This window comes from Ornithorhynchus anatinus, chromosome 19 (genome assembly GCF_004115215.2).
Source record: "Ornithorhynchus anatinus isolate Pmale09 chromosome 19, mOrnAna1.pri.v4, whole genome shotgun sequence".
Classification (NCBI taxonomy): domain Eukaryota; kingdom Metazoa; phylum Chordata; class Mammalia; order Monotremata; family Ornithorhynchidae; genus Ornithorhynchus; species Ornithorhynchus anatinus.
In genome coordinates, this window is record NC_041746.1 from 26,909,621 (window position 1) to 26,930,200 (window position 20,580).

At 40.5% G+C, this 20,580-nt stretch overlaps 1 long non-coding RNA gene across 1 annotated transcript in view; it reads left to right on the forward strand.

The window, feature by feature from the left end:
• LOC103170938 overlaps window positions 1-10,668 on the forward strand; it is a 66,963-nt gene extending 56,295 nt beyond the window's left edge. Inside the window, exons 2-4 of the long non-coding RNA XR_486495.3 lie at window positions 433-531; window positions 7,913-7,986; window positions 10,393-10,668. This is a non-coding gene — a long non-coding RNA (uncharacterized LOC103170938). The remainder of the gene's footprint in view (window positions 1-432; window positions 532-7,912; window positions 7,987-10,392) is intronic.
• Window positions 10,669-20,580: the final 9,912 nt, after the last annotated feature.

Genomic DNA, 20,580 nt, shown 5'->3' on the forward strand with positions numbered 1-20,580 from the left:
TCTTTCTTGGAACCCAGGTGCTCATTAAGCCTCACCACTGTCCAGTGAGATAGGCCAATCATTGGATTTATTCAGCCCATTTTACAGATTGGGTAACTGAGGCAGGAAAGCCTGTGTAGCTCTCTTTAGCCCTCAAAGGGAATAAAGGGCAGAACCAAGATTAAAAAACCAAGTGCTGCTTCTTTTCCCCAGTCAATACTTTCTTGCACCTCTCCCACTTTTCTGCTATTCATAGCCAAGAGCAGGGAGCTTGGAAACGCAGATTCAAACATGACTTCTCAGACAGAGCCAGAGGAAATCCATCCCCCTCAAAGTCTGCCTGACTTGTTCATTGAGTATCTATGCCTCTTTCCATTGCAAGCTGCCTGAGCCTGACAGTACTGTGTCCTTGACCTTTTTCCCCATCCACAACATCAACTTCAACCACAAAAGCCTCTTCTAAATCTGAAGGCCAGCATCAACCAGTGAAGTGGATTCACTTGGTGACAAGACACCTGCCACCCCTGCAGAATAAAGCCGGTCCACAGCTGGGTAAGTGATTTGCCTTTGACCAAAAGCCCAGGGTGTTTGCTTTGGCCAAGCGGGGAGAGCATGTCAATAGCTGCTTTGGAATCTGCTCGTGCATTCAGGGAGCAATTTCCCCACTGTGAGGTACTCTTGCCTACTGTAATTCTGACCAAAGGCTTTTGAATTTAGGTTAGCAGTAGTCCCCAGAAAATCAAACTTGCACATTATTCTCAAGAATCATTCCTCCCACAAAAATTCTCCTGCGCCTACAACATTTGCATGAGCTCTACCATATTTATCAGTAGAACCTGTTCAATCAGTCAGTGGTATTTATCGAGCACTTACTATGTGCAGAGCACTATACCTAACACTTGGGAGAGTAAAGTACAATAGAGTTAGCAAACATGTTCCCTGCCTACAACGAGCTTACAGTCTAGATGATCCCCTTTCCAATTACAAAACCTTGTATCTACCCCAGTCCTTAACACACAAAAAAGAGGTAAACTAAATGCTTAACAAACACCATAATTAATTTGTAACATTATTAATATCCCAACTTAACGGACGAAGGAAACTAAGACTCTGAGAGGTTAAGTAACTTGCCTAAGGTCCAACAGCAGGACTCCACTAAAATTGGAATTAGAATCCAAATCCTCCAACTCCCAGTCCAGTACTTGTACCTCTCTATATTACACTGCTTTTTAAATTTATTAATGTTCAACCTTTGCACCCAATATGGTCACAGAAGAAACTATGTCCCCAGGGACCTTTGAAATGGGACCATTTATATCAGATGTGATATGTTGCAAGGAGCAGTGAATCTTCTAGATGAATATCTCCTTCCATGGAAATCGTACACACTATTGATCACTCAAAAAAATTAATTTTGCAACCATCAGTTGTCCCTTTTAGCTATGAGGCCCCAAATTGATTGCATTACTTCACCTGCAAAGCTATTAGGTGATAGCCCTAAAGAATCAACAGCAAAAAAGTTACAGTGTCAAGCTGAAGTGGCTTGTTAGATTAAAATGTCCACTGTCAGGGAAATTGAATTAATGAAAACTTAATGATGTTTGTGACAGGTCCATTAACCCAAGTATTTGCTTGTTCAGTGAAAATGTACTAATGTATGCAGAGAATAGGGAAAGAATTGTGGGCCAAGCTTTTAACAAGTTTGTGAAGAAAAGAGAACAGAACATCATTCATTTTTTGACTTGAATTTCTTTGGCTTTTGAAAGAAGTTTTTAAAAATGAAGCATTTGAGGCAGTGCAACCCAGAGGGGGGTGACAATTTTTTCCAGTTTAAACAGCTCCCTCATACACAGTTGTATCTTATTATTAACTGTGTATTTTCCCCATCCCTTAGTACAGCACTTTGCAAATGGTAGATGCTTAATAAATATTGTCACTACCATACAGTTCCCTCACCTTGACTTCACTCAATCACACTTGTGACTGTCATCTGTCGGTTTCTTCCCCGAAGTCTCACTTTTGAATGAAGGTTTAAACTCTATCTATGGAGCCTAAGTCTTTAGGAATTTTCCCACCCCCCATATCTTCCTTTCCATAAAAGGGGATCTGATGGGATTCCACACATAGATATCATGCCCTCTGACCTCTGGGTTGAGTTGTTGGTGGCAGGCCCCTTGTGGCCTGGATGCCTGCCTTCTGTAATTAGTTGTTTCAAAATATCCCCTCTTTGGTGTATTCAGGTCACCTGTCAGAATATATCCCAGGATATATGAGATATAAAGTATATGAGGGTGTGTTGAGAGCCTTCCTTCATATGTTATCTTCCAAAGACATAGCTTTCTCCCTCCAAATACTCATGGATCCAAATTAGCCATCCCTACATACAACTCTCCATCGTGTTTGGAAATCAGTGGCTATTTGAGAACACAACCTTAGTCCCTTGAGCTACTATATAATCAATCAAGCACATAAGACACATTCTCCAAAGCTCATTTATTTCCAATCATGTCTTTCACTTGTTGCCAGTGAAGTTTATAGGGAAGTTGATTAAAAATGCTTGTTTGCAAAAAAAACAAAAAATAAATGAGATTAAAACACCTCCTTAAATCTGTGTCAGTCATGCCCTATCCCGAGAAATACTGCACAGTAATCTCTCACTGGAGACAACAGTGTCCTACACAAAGAATAGGCATTTCAGCATTTTTTGGTATTGTCTAATAGTTGTGAATTAGTTGTCTACCTAATGTTATGCATGAATTCAACATCAAATTTAAAATTAGAAACTTAAATCTGAAATCCTTTATGAACAGTTAGCAATGATTTTTAAGGTGCTATTTGTGTCTCTGTGGAATGGTGCTTGAAGTTGATTAAGCGCCTGGGATTTTCCTTTTCTTCAGAGAAAACAAAGAGAGGTGGTTCAGCTTTAAAGGCAGTCTTTGGGGGAAGATCATATTCTATTTAAAGCTATGTGAATTAACTGCAAAATATGCTTTTGTTCTGTGCACAGGTGTGTATCTTTCCCTTAGCCTAAATTACCTAAAAATAGTTTGGAAAGGGACAGTCATTCGGCAAAATGCTATTAATTCTTAAAAATATATCCTCAACCCCTACTTTAAAGGTCAGGTTGGTCATCAGAAAAAGTTGAGACTCTGCCACAGAAGAAATATGAGTAACTGCCTCCAACTCTTGCCTTATTTTCCCACTAACTGGTTATTCAGCATCCCCAAGTAATGGACTTGCTTACTGTTCCAGAAGAAGAGTTCATTCATTGGAACTTTTCTGCCAGAAGACAAACCAAACTTCACAGGAGAAGCCCAGCCCCTTAGCAACAGCTCTCAGAAGCATGAGGACTATTTTAGTCTTCTGAACCAGTCATAAAATTTGAGGTAGAAGAATTGAGGCTGAGTCTGCCTGGGACAAGGTCTGGGGATTGCCCTGGGCCTCCTGGTGGAAAGAGAATATGTTTCCAGATACTGGCTGGATGGAAGGCCTTCCCAAATTACTTCAGAAAAGAATGTAATGGATCCAAGAAAGGGAAGGAGATATATATATATATCTCCTCAATCCACCAGTATTTTAGATCAAAAGTAAATTGATCCAAACACTCATTCTTTTCTGAAGTACCCATCCTAGGTAAGAGAAACAGGGAGCACTTAAAATAGTCAATTCAAAGAACAAGAAAATATCTTTTTTGTTAGGGGAGATTTGAAAAAAAGATTAACTTTGACCCAGTCTAGATCCATAGTACACAGATTCCCCAGGGACTCTGGAGACTGAGAGGAAATCACAACTGAAGGGGAATCAATCAATCACTGGTATTTATTGAGCATTTTCTATAGTAATAGTAATAATTGTGGTATCTTTAAGTGCTTACGTGCCAATTTCTGCATTAAGTGCTTGGGTAGATACAAGATAATCAGGTCCCACAAGGGGCTCACAGTATAAGAAGGAGGGAGAACAGGTATGGAATCCCCATTCTGTAGTTGAAGAAACTGAGGCACAGAAAAGTGAAGTGACTTGCCCAAGGTGACATGGCAATTAGTAATGCTGTCAGGACTAGAACCCAGGTCCTCTGTCTCCCAGCCCCGTGCTCTTTCCACTAGGCCATTTTGTTTTACTACTATGTGCAGAGCATTGTATTAAGGACCTGGTAGAAAACGTCAGATGCAATGTAAACGTTCCTTGTTCTCAAGGAGGTTCTAATCTAACTGAGAAGGTAGACAAACAGAAATTACATGTAAATAGTGGGATCAGTAGGAAGAATGAGGTACTGCAGTTAGTATCAGAATAAAAAAGCTGAATAAGTAATTGAATATACAGTTGTACATAAGTGCTGAGGACAGGATTAAAATACATAAGTGTGAAACCAAACTGCACAACCTAAATGTGGTGGATGCATATAAGGCCCCAGGAAAATCTTGGTTTGAGAAATAGTTCTAGACCTCAGATATATCATTTGCCTGCAACAAAGGGCCTTTGTAATGCAGCCCTCAAAACCTGAAATAATCTGTCTACATTTTTATTACTTTTTCCTGACATTTTCTCTGCCCTCCACACTCTAATGCTCTAGTTTCTGATTTTCTGTCTTTTGGAGCAGTAATATGTTCAGAAATCACAATCAAGTGCTTCTAGAAAATATGAATTGCTCATAGCTCACTACTCCTCTGAATCTGTATATGTTACCACATTTCATGGAGGAGGTGAAGAGAGGGCAAACAGCAGTAGTTCATTCTGCAATTTGTTCAATAAAAGGGTCTTAGTAGTCAGAAGTTTCCTAGTAACAAAAATCTTACCAAAATCACTGCTGTTAGAGTATATACCTTTCTTCTTTAATATTTGCTCTCCATAAAGCACCAGCCCAATCTGAGAGCAGAGAAAGTTCTAAACTAATCATTAAATAAAATCTGAAAAGCCCTACTTCTCCTTTGTAAAAAGAAAAAAAAACCATGCACTTGCTATTGGAGGTTGCACAAGTGCTCGAAAATGAACTCACATATAATTCTGCCTTAAAAAAGATTGCATCGAATGGTTTCTGAAAGACTTTAAGCAACTGGGTTTCACACTGAGGCAAAGAAAGTGAGATTTCTTGGCAATCAATTTAGTATCAATCTGCGCATTCCTTGAAAAAGAAAAAACCTACCCCAGCAATAAATATAATTGCTTTTATGTCCTGCAGAGCATAAGTCACGTGGGGTTTTGCTTTTTCCCATCCTCAAAATAACATTTAACAATGTTTCATTTATCTTCTGCAAAAATATAAATTTTTGAATAGTTTGAGCACAAGGTTTGCAAGCGACTGATTTCCTGGGCTCACTACACATCTAGCTACATAAGCAATTTCACTATGACCACCTGCGGACCATTTGCAATATCAGATGCCCAGTGGATGAGATTGCTAACAGAGAAGTCCTGAAATGCAGTCAGCTCACCAGCTCTGAATCAATGCTCCCTGCAGCACAGATAATGGGAGACAGTGGTTAAGAGCAGGACATCCATACCATTAATGTATGATGAACTGAGGGAAGTGCATAATATGTGCCATGCACTGTACTAAACGTTGAGGTAGATGCAAGATAATCAGGTTGGACAGTCCCTGCCTGGCCCAGGACTCATATTGCAAGTAGAAGGGAGTAGGATTTAATCCCCATTTTACAGATGAGGAAACTAAGGCACAGAGAAGATAGGTGGCTTGCCCAAGGTCACACAGTAGACAATTGGCAGAGCCAGGATTTCAACCCAGGTCTTCTGGCTTCCAGGCCCATGCTCTTTCCACTAGAACAAGGTCTTTCCACTAGGCCAAGCTCCTTTCCAAAAAAGTACAAAGCAGGGAAGTTTTGGGAGGACACTTAGAAGACAGACCAGCTTGGAGTACCACAATCAAGAGAGAGCTTGCTCTCCTTGAGCAAAGGCTTCATGGAGATCAGGACACCAAGAGGCAGGTTCATAGACAGGTCCTAGGTGAGACAACAACATTAGCACAACAAGGATCTATCTTTATATGCAAATAATGTTATTATTTTTGGTTGTACTTACACACATGGATAGGATCATACCATACTGCTGGTAGCACCATTTTCTAGAACAGTAAACTGATGTAGACCCATTTCTTCTATACTGTAGGGATTGTATTGTCCTAGGACCCTTCATTAAGGAAAACTCCGTTGTATTATTAATTCCGTGACTGACACTGCTTACATGTGCAAAACCATTTTTTACCAGCATCGCATCACACCGTATCCAGGCAGATATGAATTGTTAGAATTTTCCCTAATTCTGCCAATTAACAAATTGGTCCAAAATGAGTAGTGGAAACACACATTCTGGTAGAACAGAGCTTTTATCTGTATGTGTGTTTGTACATATTTATCTATATTCACACTTTTGTATAAATACAAGAGTAACAAGCAGGATTTATTGGTTCAAAGCCATTTGGGGACAGCGAGATGAGTATAAAAGAGAAAACTGTCTTGCCTTTCTCATTTTACTCTAAAATAGGAACAAAATTACCATTCTGTCTCCTCATTTGCCAGTTAGCAATGGGAAACTGAATCAATGCTGTCATTCTTAAACATTTAAAGTAGCAGAAAATATCATTCAAATTCATCCATACTCATTTGATACTCATTCTTACTCATTTCTAGTTAAACATTTTTTCAGTTACTCTCAAGGCAGTGTTAAAAAAAACAGTCAGTGGGACTTAATGAGCACCCCCTGCACTAGTCCTTAAAAAGCTAATAAGAGCCATACTCCAAGACTGTCTGCTGTGCTCAGTACATCTTTAGACTCTAGAGGAGCACAACAGATTCAATTTTAGCTTCTTATAAGATAAAGTGCAGGGACCAACATCAAGGCCTTTATCTAATTTATTTTAATATCTGTCCCCCTCTTAGTCTGTAAGCTCCTTGAGGGAAGGGATTATATCTATCAAGCCTATTGTATCATACTCTCCCAAGCACTTAGGACAGGGCTCTGTGCACTATAAATGCTCAATAAATACCATTAATTGCTCGATTGTATCTACCCATTTCATCATATCACCCAAGTGCACAACTGCTTTTTCTGACCCGACGGTTCCCTGTATCCAGACTGACCCATGTTGTCGAATGAATGTCCCCTAATTCTTTAACAGCATTCGAGCATAAATGAGTAGCCAAAGTAATCATTGTGGTGGAACCGGTTAATCAGACTTTTTTATTAAGCGCTTACTGTGTGCACAGCACTCTACTAAGTGCTTGAGAGAGTACAGTATACAGACTTCGTAGACATATTCCCTGCTCACAAGGAGTTTACATTCTAAAGAGGAGTGCTGGAACTCAGAGTGCTTTGTTTATTCTTTCAAGGAACAAAGTGTGCTCTAGCACCATCTTCAATCTGTACTCCTCCTCCAAATTTCTCCATGATCCCCCTGTTTCAGCGAGGGAATTGGCAAGATTGCTTCACCAGCATTCTGTTAGAGTCTGTTACTGGCCCTGCCTTATTACTTCCTGGACCCCCACCCTATCTTTCCTTCAACTGAACAAAACTACTTACCCAGGGGTAGGCTTGGCTGAGAATGTTTTCAGTAGGCCATTAATGTGTGTGCCCAAGACAACAAGCATAAATGGTCCATTTTAGAATATTACAATTATTATACACAATACAGGTGATGTGAGTTTCTAAAAGTTTATGTTGGGAAAATGGCCCCTGACTCACAATGACGTTAACTAATCCTCCCCACTTAGATCTCTGGGGCATTACAAAGCTCTAATTTCACTGAAGAATGGGCACTGCAATATCAACCATCAAAGAAACAGCTGCTAGAACATAAAGGGGAAGTAACTTTTTAATTCACTGTTATTAGCTATAATGGCTTGTGGGCTGTGATTACTAATGTAATATTTTTCTCTCCATCCATGAGTTTCTATAAATGAAAATGTTTCTCCTATTTTGGCAGCTAATTCCAAAACTTCGGAGGAGTTGAACCCACCTTATTCAGAATGAGAGCAGCAGAAGAGTTAAGAGATAAAGGTAAGACCATTCAAAGATAGGGCTGGATCCATGCCATGTACTGTTGGTGAGAGCTCATTCATAATTCTTTTATCATCAAGGTAAAAGTGCAAGAATCCAACAGCCCTTGCTGGGCACAGGCGCCAAAAGGAGGTGGCCAAGTCATCCTGGAAGGTGTGCCGGCATCTAGCAGGCACACTGTTCTTTATGCCACTTCTAGATTTGGGTCGCCACCCCTGAGACAGCTAATCAATCAATCAGTCAGTAGTATCCATTTGCCCCTTGCAAGTGCAGTACTATGTACTAAGCTCTTGGAAGAGTACAGTATTGTACAGTACAAGATAGTTGGTACACAAATCCTGGATTTTACAGCCTAGCAGGGGAGACAAGCATTACACCAAATTAAGGACAGGGGAAATAGAGTATAGGGACAAGCACCTGCTGTGGGGTTGGTGTGAATATCAGTGCTTAAGGGGTACACAGCCAAATGCATACGTGATGTATAGAGAAGGGGGAATAGGGGAAATGAGGGCTTAGTCAAGGAAGGCCCCTTGGAGGAAATGTAATTTTTAGGAAAGCTTTGAAGGTGGAGAAAGTGGTGGACTGCATAGCCCCACACTGTTCTCCCTGCCAACCTCAGCAGCTTGACTCCCTGGGATCAAATCGATCAATCAGTCAATCATTCATTCAATTGTATTTATTGAGCGCTTACTAAGTGCTTGGAATATACTATTTGGCAACAGATAGAGACAATCCCTGCCCAATGACGGGCTTACAGTCAATCAGTGACACTCTTGCTGAGTGCCAAGCATTGTATTTGGCTAAGTGGAATTCATTTTTATTATATTCAGGCAAAGCAACAGTATTTCCCTTCCAAATCTCTGAGCAGCAGGAGCAAGCTGCCAATGCAGGGAGTTTAATGAAATGGCATATTATTAGCAATAATAACATTCTGAATAATAATAATAATAGTGATAAAATAGGTTAGAGGACTTCATACTCTGCACAGTACTTTACAGTCATTTTGGATTTCTAACCTAATCTCAATTTGCTTCAAGAGAGGACTGAATTGCTCAGGGCACAACATAGCAGGGAGTTAGGAAAACAAAATAAATTAAAACAACCCAGAAGCCCTAAAGGAAATAAACTCCAGGGACAGGGTCACCAAGGAAGGATTTTGTGATGACCCAAATGCTGCTGAGAAAAATACTCCAATGATTTCCCCTTGCTGCCTGCCAGCTTTTTATAGAACCGCAGTAGAGGGTAATGATCCTGGCTGAGAGCAGAGAAAAGGATAAACCTGTGTTTGCCAACTCTAATTGAACTTTCTTCTGTTTAATGTCAGTCTCTGCGATTTAAATCTCCTGGAGGCTTCATAAATAGACCTGGCAGAGATTCTGTGGTAGAAATAAATGTCTTTCCATATCTCAGAAATCATGCCATTAGAGCCAATTGCTATTGATAGGCTGACTGATCCCTCAAATAACTTTATTGACAGAGTATCTGATGTCTACCCATGAAACAAGAGCAGTTTAAGCTCCACTGAAACAGAAAGAATTTCAAGTACGTGCAGTGCTACTCCTTAATCCTTTCCACTTTTCAGCAGCTCCTGGGTTCAATTTCACATGAAAACCGTTCCCTGCAGCCAGCCCTTGGGGAAAAAAAAATGAATCCAGTGTAAGTCAATGAAAGTGTTGCCAACAGGGCCTGTTTGCAAATGTCTTATAAATATATACTTAAAAAATTGTCCTTGCTATTCAGAGATGAGATCTCTGTCAGTGAAGTTTACTTAAGGGTGTGTGTGGTTGAAAAGGCCAAAGCGGGATGGCAGTTCAAAGATTGTTCTTTGTTGTGCTGTCATTTTTGCCTATAGAGCCTGGTGCTGTTTTTGCTTTTACCTGTTTGTCTCACAGTTCTCAAAAGAGAACCACTGTTTTCTTGATTGTGGTGTACCAGGTGGGTCTGTCCCCCAGCTGCATCTTGGGAACCACTTTGCTTGAGACCGCACTTTGGTGCTAAGAGCAAATTGAACAGAGCTGGATGAAATACACAGTCTGACTTTACTCCACTGGCAATGGGGAATGAATGAATCATACAAGACAACCCCAGCTCTGACATAACTGGACATGCCATTGTATAACAGTCCTAAATCCTCATGGGAAGCCAAGTTTACTAATTATCCGAACCTAAATTTACTGATGGTGTCAAACTGTGGCCAAAAGCCTTCTAAAGTAGATGAAGGAAAAAGAGTCACACCAAACCCTGTTGCCCTTGCAAATAAGTAAAACAGAACCAACCAGCAACTCTTTTGAAATTGAAAGTACATGGTAAAGAACCAAACTAAGCACCCAAAGGATCATTTGTGATTTTGCAAGCTGAAATAATAAACAAAACAAAAACTTTCATCCATTTTCTAATGTTTGCTAGGGTGCTGACAAGACGTGAGCAAAGATTTCTGGGGAAGAAAATGGATTGGAAAATGGAAAATGCAAGTTCCTTACCCAAGCGGCATTAACTACCAGCTCCATATGACAAACAGCCTATCATTTTGATTACTATTTAAGGAACATAGCTTCACAGTTGGTAGTGTTTTGCTCACGTCGGCTGTAATGTTAAACCCCACTCTCTCTTTTTCACCCACTGAACAGGCTAAAATTGAAGCCTTGTAATTTGTATTCTGGCTAAAGTAAATGTAAATCCTGACTTCCTGGCCAGCTGAAAGCACAGTTTCAGATGATAATAACAGCACTTGGTGGGTATACTTAGTGCCTTTCATGCAAAGATCTCAAAATGGTTTACTAACATTAATTGGTGGCTTTTATTATAGTTCCCATTTTGTAGATGGCACATGGTAAGTGATCTGCACAAAAATACTTAATAGGAAAAGCACATGAACAGAAAGAACCTCTAATTCCTGACCTAAAGACCAGTACTTTACTCAGCATGGATAGATGACCAAATGTTCTGTATTAGATGGAACAGCCTCACTTTTCAGGATTCCATCCACCAAATGAGGGACCGTTAGGGTCGTGTTTTGGGCCGGGGTAGCAGAAGAGAGCTCTTCAATTTTGGCAGTGATGAGAGTGCTCTGACCTTCTCTCTCTCTGCCTTTCCAATCATCTACCTCTCTCATTCTCCCTCTTTCGTTTCTCTTTCTCTCCCCTCTTTCTCTCTTCCATCTTATTCTTTCTTTTCCTTCACATATATCTTTTCCTCTTCTTTTCTCTTTCCCCTCACTCCCTTTCTCTTCCCTTCTTTTTTACACTTCTCTCTCTGCCTTCTCTCTTGCTCCCTTTCTCCTTCTCTTCCCTCTCTTTTTCTCCCCTCTTTATCTCTCTGCTCTCACTTTCTCTAAAAAACCACTTCCTGACCCACAGTGCTTCTGAGAGTGGACTGCTGTACTATATGCATGATGGAGTGGTGTCTAAATTCCAGTTCCTTCCTGCAGAAGGATGGATTATACCCCTGGGGCAGCTAGAGGAAAGCAAACAGAGACCCGCAGGGCCAGAGTAATGGCCTGGTGTTCAGGAGACCTAAAAGGATCCGGCACTTGCAGTCACTTGAGGATGATGACATTCTCCTTAGGGCTGGTGTCACCAAGCCTAATCCTTTCAAAGTGCCAGAGCAAATAAGTGTAGGGGGTGTTGGTTCTTTGAACTGGGAGTGTTCGGCTTTGCTGAGCTGTGAAGATAACAGAAGCAATTGTACACATACATGACTGCTGGTTTAATCCTGAAGAACTATGGTTGGGCATAAAGATAATTTTCCTCCTCCCTTTGTTCCTGGTTTCACCTCTCTGTTGTCACTAACTAAGCTGTCCCTCTCTCCAGTGAATTCAGACAGAATACTCCTTGAGTTTGCATCATGCCAGTTCTGGATTTGGATTGACCCTCAGCCTCAGTTCTGAGTTCTGTCGCTACATAATCACCACGATAAAGTCCTGCACTGACCTATGAGAAAATGGCAGGGCTGTTCCCCCTTCTTTTCTTCTTCCGCGAAGAAGTGCCCCCTTACTCATGGGAAAGTTGAGCCTGTGACTGCCACCTCTTTCAGCTGGTGTGTCAAAGTCCCTCACCTTCAATAGGGGCCCGACTCAATGAGTCTCCTCCTGTAAGGCTCTGCCTCAGTCGCATGCTTGGATATACCTGTTGGCAAACAACCTGAACAGTGATTTTCCTCTGAAATGAGCAAGACCATCCTTATCCAAACTGAAACACAGTAGCAGTCCTGTAGGCAGCTGGGGAAGAGCAGTGACTACTGTGAAATACTAGTGTGTCATGGTCAACAAGAGGGAGGCCTAGTGGGTGACCATTCATCCAACTCTCCACCAGTCAGTTTTGCAGCTGGTCTTTTCCTTGTTCAATACTGTAGCTGGTGGGAGGTCAGCAAAGGAGGTCCAGTAGGTTTGAGTGCTGTAAGTGACCATTCTGAGGAGAAATGCTGAAAGGTGGGAATGAAGTGTTCAAATTTCTATGTGGAACTTCTCCAGAGCCTTGTCAGGTAGGCCCTCAGGCACAAGCAATTGATGGAGATAAATCTGCGAGACTAAAATGTAGAGTCTAAAGCCCAGACAGATCCCCCTCTAGAGTTCAGGGGCAATTCCTGAAGACAGACGGCTATTTCCCTAAAAAAAAACCTTCATTTCACCCATTGAGTTGAGGAAAAACTGAATTTGAATAGCTGCAATCTCACATCCCCTGTTATCATTGATAAAAATCAAGGCTTTGTGTTCAGGGCCCTGCATGGGGGAGAATACAGAATGTCACCTCGACTCTCTCCACACTTTCCCCTCCAAGACTTGAATGAAAACAATGCAAGTTTGTCTCTAAAATGCTTCTTTCAGGAGAATCTTTATATAGCTACTGTGGAGAGCTAAACATTTCACTATCTAAAGAAGGCTCTCTGTTGTCAAGACTGACAGCATTTTCCAAAGCAAATGTACAATAGCTTTTTACTTCTATTCTTTCTGTGCCTTACTGAATTCAATGAATATTCACCAACATGATAGGTGAACTGTTTGTCTATTCTATTCAACCTAATGTTCTGGCTCTGAGAGTGACACCAAAGAATACTTGCCTTCTTACATCCATGCTTATAGTTAGGGATGGACTTTCTGATGATCGTCATATTTTTCTCTAATATCCCATTGTGGGTTCCCCAAGCTATTCATCGATTTAACCAACTACTCACAATTTCCAGCTTCCTTAACTGACCTTTATTAAACCATAAGTGACCTCTTATCCATGAATTAATTTAAACCTTCCTCATCCTAATTGATATTTCTGCCTCCCAAACTTCTCCTGTCAGAAGAAATAGATAGGTCAGATTGTCTTTTTCCACTCACCATTAATTGCAAATTATGAAAAAGAGGGCATTTCTTCTCTAGAATGAAAATATCTGCCAACTAAGCAAGAAGACACCATTGATAATGCAATTAATCAGTCCATAGTATTTTTTGAGTGCTTACTCTGTTCAGGGTACTATATGAAGCATTTGAGAGAGTACTCTAGAGTTAGCCATGATTCCTGCTTTCCAGGGATTTACAGACAACAGTAATAATAATGATGATGATGGTATTTGTTAAGTGCTTACTATGTGCCAAACACTGTTTTAAGTGGCAGGAGCAAACAGTACAATTAGGGGAAAGCAAGAATATAAAGATATATACATAGGTGCAAAGAAGAGGTAGGTGGGGGAAGTAGCCAAGTCCTTCATCCAGCTGAGGAGGAGAGAAGGGATGGAAAGGGGGAAAAAGAGAGGAGCCTTTATTCCCCTGCAGCCCTATCTTTTCACCCCTTCTCATTCGCATTCACTCACCCTCAAGAGGAATTCAAGAGCTGAGACTCCAGTGGTACCCATGATGAAATATCAGCACCAAAGAATAAGCTCTTTAATGAGAATAAGTTGTGAGAATGGGTGAAATTGGACCTTTAATAATAACTGTGGCATTTGTTAATCACTCACTATGTGCCAGGAATGTATGAGGACTGGAGGAGTTACCAGATCATCAAGTAAGATTCAGTTCCTGTCCAACTTGGAGCTCTCAGTGAAAGTTTAAGAAATAGGCATTTCATTACCATTTTACAAATAAGGAAAGTGAGTCTCAGAGAAATTAAGTAACTTGCCCAGGGACACACAGCAGGCAAGTGATGCAGCCAGGATTAAAAACCCAAGTTCCCTGACTCCCAGGCCCATGATTTTTACACTAGACCTTGTTACTTCTCTTTCTTAAGGCCACTGGATAAAATAAAATCTTCAATTTGGGTGTTTGGGCATGTTTTTAACCAAACTCACGTTTTTCAGCTGATTTATTTCTTAAAATATTCTGGTTTTTATCTGTTCCTTCTCAAAACATTTTAAAAATCAATAGTTCACAATTGTTAATTTTGTATCACTGAATATAATTGATTCATTAGTCCTTTTGAAATGCTATTTTTGAAAGCCAATTCACTGGGTTTAGAATTGGGTTTGGAGGATGGCACACATATTGATCCCAAGAACAGGGAAAAGAAAAGAGCCACACTGGAAAGGTGGTTCTGGGCAAGTTATTTATAGGACAGGAAACATCCCTGGAAACATTCCTTGCCAAAGACCTTGCAAGGAATAGTTGAGGATAACTGAGGCAACAATTATGACCAGGAAGGAATCTGGACAGTCCAACCTTTTTCAGATCAATTATAAGATTGCAGCCTGGGAAAATTTGTCTGGGAAGCAAAAAAGACACAGGCATTGGAGGCCCAGAGTAGTAGAATGAAAATTCCAACAGGAAGACGATGACTCTCTTAATCTAGAAGCATTGAAATGATAATTTGTGTGAATCATGATCTAAAATGAACAAGGGCCAAGGTTTCTGGTTTGTACAGAAATCACATTTAAAACCAATTGCATAAATTATAGCAAAGGGCATTTAGAAAGCATTAATTCTGCAGCTCTGGGTAAGTACTTGAAAGATTTTTCCACAGTAAATGAAAGTGAAGATAACTGGATCTTAAATTGTTTTCATAAGGGAGGATTCAGACTGTTCAAGACAATTATATAATAGTTTCTTCAAAGATTTTGTGATTTTTCTAGACTTCCACTTTATTCCCTGAAAATAAGTGTTTTATGCCTTTCTCACTGTAAAAATGTAACACTAGAGTTTTACTGTAGCACTCCTACCTTTAAATACTCTCTCACCATATGATAATTAGATGACTATCAACTCCCTCACTGGTCTCCCAGCCTCCAGTCTCTTCCCCATTTCTCCATTCTATATTCTACACTGCTGCCAATATCAACTTCTTGAAATATCTCTCCAGCATATGTCTCTCCACTCCTCATAAACCTTCAGAAGTTTCCCATTTTGTTCCCTATCGAGAAAAAACGTCTTACCATTGGCTTCAAGGCACTCCACCAACTTTTTCTGTCTTACACACTGACTCTTTTCCCGCGCTGCTCCTCAGCTCACATTCATCGCTCCTCTCAACATCATCTTCTAACTGTACCTGACTCTTGATTCTGTTGCCTCTGACTCCTTCTTTCATGCTGTTCCTCCAACCTGACATGCTTTCCTCTCACACAAATTTGCCAGGACACAGCCCTTCCCACTTTCAGAGCCCTCCTAAAATCTCATCTCCTCTAGGAAGCTTTCCCCAATTAAATCCTGGTACTCCAATTAGTATCACACTTGGCATTTATTCATTCATGCCCATCCTCAGCCCTTATGTATCTATGCTTATTCAATCGAATACTCAGTTAATTATTCTAATACTTCTGACTTTTTTGCACTACATCTAATTTTGCTTATATTCCTCCCGCTCCCAATATTTGTCTGTCTCCCCGCATTACATTGTAAACTTCTTGAGGAGGGGAAACATGTGTTTTGCTTCTGTTACCTCTTGCCTAAGCACTAATCCAAACTAATTAAGTGCTCAGTAAATATCATTGGCAGATGACTACTTATGGAATACTTATTCCGCAAGTATTGTACTTTTCCAAGTGCTTAATACAGTCTCTGCACACAGTAAGCGCTCAATAAATACAACTGAGTGAATGAATGACAAGACACGTGCGGGCAGATGACAGAAATTTTCTTAAGTAAGCTACAGTAGGGGAATGCACCAGCAGTGAGGACAGAAAACATTTTAAAGCGATAATGAAGGAGTCTGCATCGATAGGCTAAAGCACTTAGTAAGCGCTCAGTAAACACTATTGATTGAATGACTGTTCAGAGGTAATAGCAGCAATCAAAAGAGGGATACTGGCCTTTTTTTCTAATGGTATTTGTTATGCCCTAGCTATATGCCAGGCACTGTATAAAGTGCTGGGATAGATAGAAGATAATCAGGTGGGACATAGTCCCTGTCATACAGGGGGCTCACAGTCTTAATCCCAATTTTATAGATGAGGTAACTGAGGGACAAAGAAGTTAAGCAATAATTATGGTATTTGTTAAGCGCTTACTATGTGCCAAGCACTGTTCTAGGTGCTGGGTAGATACAAGGTAATCAAGTTGTCCCAAGTGAGGCTTGCAGTCTCAATGCCCATTTTACAGATGAGGTAACTGAGGCACAGAGAAGTGACTTGCCCAAGGTCACACAGACCAGTGGCAGAGTCAGGATTAGAATCCACGTCTTCTGACTCTCAGGCCCATGCTCTTTCCACTAGGCCATGCCCCTTGAGCAAAGGCTTTGGGAAGATGGGATCATCAAGAGTTTAGTTCCAAAATAGTGACAGGCAGTTTGTCTAGTGGACACAACTCAGATCTAGGGAGTATGAATACTGGGTTCTAAGCCTGGCTAGGTCACTGCATGTTTTGTGACCACGGTAAATTACTTAATCTCTCTCAGCTTCAGTTTCCTCATCTGTCAAATGAGGATGATAATGCCCATCTCTTCCTACTTCTCAGGGATTTTGGGCGGATAAAATGAGATAGTTGATGTGCTGTGGGAAGTAAAAAATGCCTTCTTAATTCAAGATATTTATGAGTATATAGTGAGGATTGGAGTGTTAGTCTTGGGTGGGTCTTTTCAGCTATGTTGGCATGTATGGATGGAATGTCAAATACAGAGGACAAGGGAAGGGTAAAAACATAGTGGTGATGCAATCCTTCATTTAATCTGAGTTGATCCTAATTCTAGATCAGAATTTCCCCCATTTTCCATTTATTTAAGATTTCCCAAAAGTATTTAACCTAGAAAGATAGGAACCATTTCCATTTATGACTCTCCAGAAGCACATGCTTTTTTAAAGTTAAAGGTTAGGAGCAGATCATTCACTAAGAATTCATAATTACACACATAACCATCTTTCTTTCTGATTAGCCTTATCTTTAATAGCAAGAATCTAAGAAAAATGCCTTTCCTTTTGCAGTCCTTAAAGAAGCGAAGTCTGTTTCATTATTCTTTTGAAATGAGTTTGAGCTATTGAAATTAGCTTTTTCTTTCTCTTTGTTGTACCAAGGTTCCTTTCAGACAATAAAGGTTTCCATCAGAGGAGGAAAGTATCTTATGGCAGCTGGAAATCACAGGACAGCTTATCAATTATTTTGTAACCAATGCAGATGTTATCTTCTTTTGTTCCTGTTTACAGTTTAGAGTTGAATACACCCATTCTTAGAAGTCAGTCTCAGTAAAGTGTTATTTTGCAGTTGCGAAACTGTCTTTTGCCAAGCTCCTTTCACTCCTCATTAGACAAAATTAAATGAGACATCATTTTTCAACCCTATATTAAGAAACTGTTTCTGTTTGCCTCCTTACCAGACAGTTTTCTTAAAATGAAAAAGTCACAGACTCGTTACACATTAATAATTGCTACTAATGATAATGCAGTTTGGGGAATGCTGTTATGACACTAACTTGCTTTCATACACAGGAGGGAAGCTCTTTTCATTAAGGCCCTCAAACACTTATGCTCCATTAGAACCACTTATGTCTAGGGTCCAGGATTTAACAGAAATGTCAAGCCCGCTTGAAGGAGTGGCCAGGGACCCATTTCCTTCAAGACACTGTTAGGTTTTGAAAATTTTTCACTAATTTCCTTTCTTCCCCTGGCCTTGGAAGCTAGGGGCAATGTTTATATTTCCAGCACCAAAAAGGAAGAAAGCTACCCAACTGCTTTTTACAATCACCTTTCGAATATACATTACTCATATCTACCTTATCTGTATTTTTACATAGTATTTAACATTTATTGATTAACCTTTAATCATATATTTAAGTTATTTTGTTTTTGGGTGAAAACATTTAATTTCTCCTCTTCCCAGATTATATCCTCCATCTGCCACTGATACACTCTTATTCCACCCAAACACTTGCATACAAACTCCTGTAGCACATATGTATATAACTTACATCCCCCCTAACTGAAGCACTAAATCATGCACATAATCCCTTTTCCTTCTTTGTCTTTGTAAATTACTTTCATATCTGTCTACTTCCTGGATTGTAAGCCCCTTAGGGGCAAGGATCAGGTCTCCTAACTCTATTGTACTCTTCTAAGCTTTTAGTAGGTGTTCTGCTCACAGTAGGGAGGTAGATACTATGGATGGATTGCTTCCAACTCCAAGTAGCCTCCATGATGTTCTTCAAACACCCAGTAAGGTGGGAGAAGGGGGTCCCAGCTTTTTTTTTTTTGTTGGTATTTGTTGGGCGCTTACTATGTGCCGAGCACTGTTCTAAGCGCTGGGGTAGACATAGGGGAATCAGGTTGTCCCACGTGGGGCTCACAGTCTTAATCCCCATTTTACAGATGAGGGAACTGAGGCACAGAGAAGTTAAGTGACTTGCCCACAGTCACACAGCTGACAAGTGGCAGAGCTGGGATTCGAACTCATGAGCCCTGACTCCAAAGCCCATGCTCTTTCCACTGAGCCACGCTGCTTCTCAGCTGCTTTGACGCTTGTGTGCTGTGTGAGCTTGGGCAAGTCACTTCACTTCTCCATGCCTCAGTTTCCTCATCTGTAAAATGAGGATTCAATACCAGTTTTCCTGACTGGTCTATGTCTGACCTGATAACTTTTTATCTACCCCACTGCTGCTTAGAACAATAGTGCATAGTAAGTGCCTAATAAATACCATTAGTAGTAGCCCTTGTAGTAGCATTCTGCACACCCCCCACTTAGGTTCTCATTCAATACTATCGATATTGACCATGAGGATCTCCCTGTTGTCCCTCCCACTCCACCTCCCCACCCCAAAAAAAAGCCCTCATGGATTTCTTTTAGGTCTTCGGCAATGTAATAATAATAATGGTTTTTGTTAAGCCCTTACTATGTGCCAGGCACTGTACTAAGCTCTGGGATAGATACAAGGTGATTGGGTTGGACACAGTCGCTGTCTCACATCTGGATCACAGTCATAACTCCCATTTTACAGATGAGGTAACTAATAAAAATAGTAATAATGATGGTATTTGTTAAGCACTTACTGTGTGCTAAGCACTGTTCTACGCACTAGGGTAGATACAAGGTTATCTGGTTGTTCCGCGTGGGGCTCACAGTCTCAATCCCCATTTTACAGATGAGGTAACTGAGGTACAGAGAAGTTAAGTAAGCTGCCCAAAGTCACGCAGCTGACAAGTGACAGAGCAGGGATTAGAACCCACGTCCTCTGACTCACAAGCCCGTGCTCTTTCCACTAAACCACACTGCTTCTCACAGAAGCAGAGGCACAGAGAAGTGTACCAGCTCTTGTAGTCTTATTTCCTTGACTGGTAAGGATACGTCACAAATTTGAAGGTTACAATTAATTGGACCTTCAGCCTTCTCTTCCTCAGGCTGTATAATTCTAGGACTTTTCAGCTTTCCTCATAAAGTCTATTTTCAATGCCTTTAGTCACCTTCGGAGCCGTCAGTGGTAGGTATCTAGCAGAAGCATCCCAAGCAAGAAAGAGATGAGGGGGCTGGTCAGCAATTGAAGACAACTCAGTGAACAGTTGACATCTTCCCTACCTCTTTCTCCAACCCCTCCAATCTGAGTAGTGTCTCCTCTACTGAGGGAAGAAAGGAAATGTTTCTTGAGGGAACCAGAAAAACTTGCAGCGATTTGTTCGACTGTGTGTATATTATACCAGAAGTGAACTGAAAACAGAGAAGTCTGGGGGGTGAGAAAAAAAGCCTGTAGCAAAACTTGTGACAGCTAAAAAGCGCCAAGTAGTTTGAACTGACCTTGAACACTGCACTGGATTGGAAATATTTTTATTAGTCATTCCTATGAACAAGTGGACTAAATCTAAAAGAGAACTCTCCAATGATTTTAATATTCTTATGTGTAGCTGGTAGAGAAGCCAGCTATTGTTCACTATCTTTTATCTATTGGAGCCTGAAAAAAATGACTATAACCTGGAAAGTTGGAGATTTGAGAATTATTATTTACCAAAGGACAATGAAATGGTGGGAGATTCATGCTTCATGAAAGATCCCAGGCAGTGGATAGCATTCTAGCAACCCCTCTAAGAACACGAAATCATTTCAGTGGAAGCACGAATTTTAGAACTCCAGCAGATTCCTTCATTAAAAATCAAATAGTGTTTGGAAGAAGAAATGTGGATGTATGGAAAAGATGCCCTTGAGGTAGATATGGGGCTGGACTTAAATAAAGCAATTAAGATGTTAAGTAGCTGAAACTAAATTTGTTA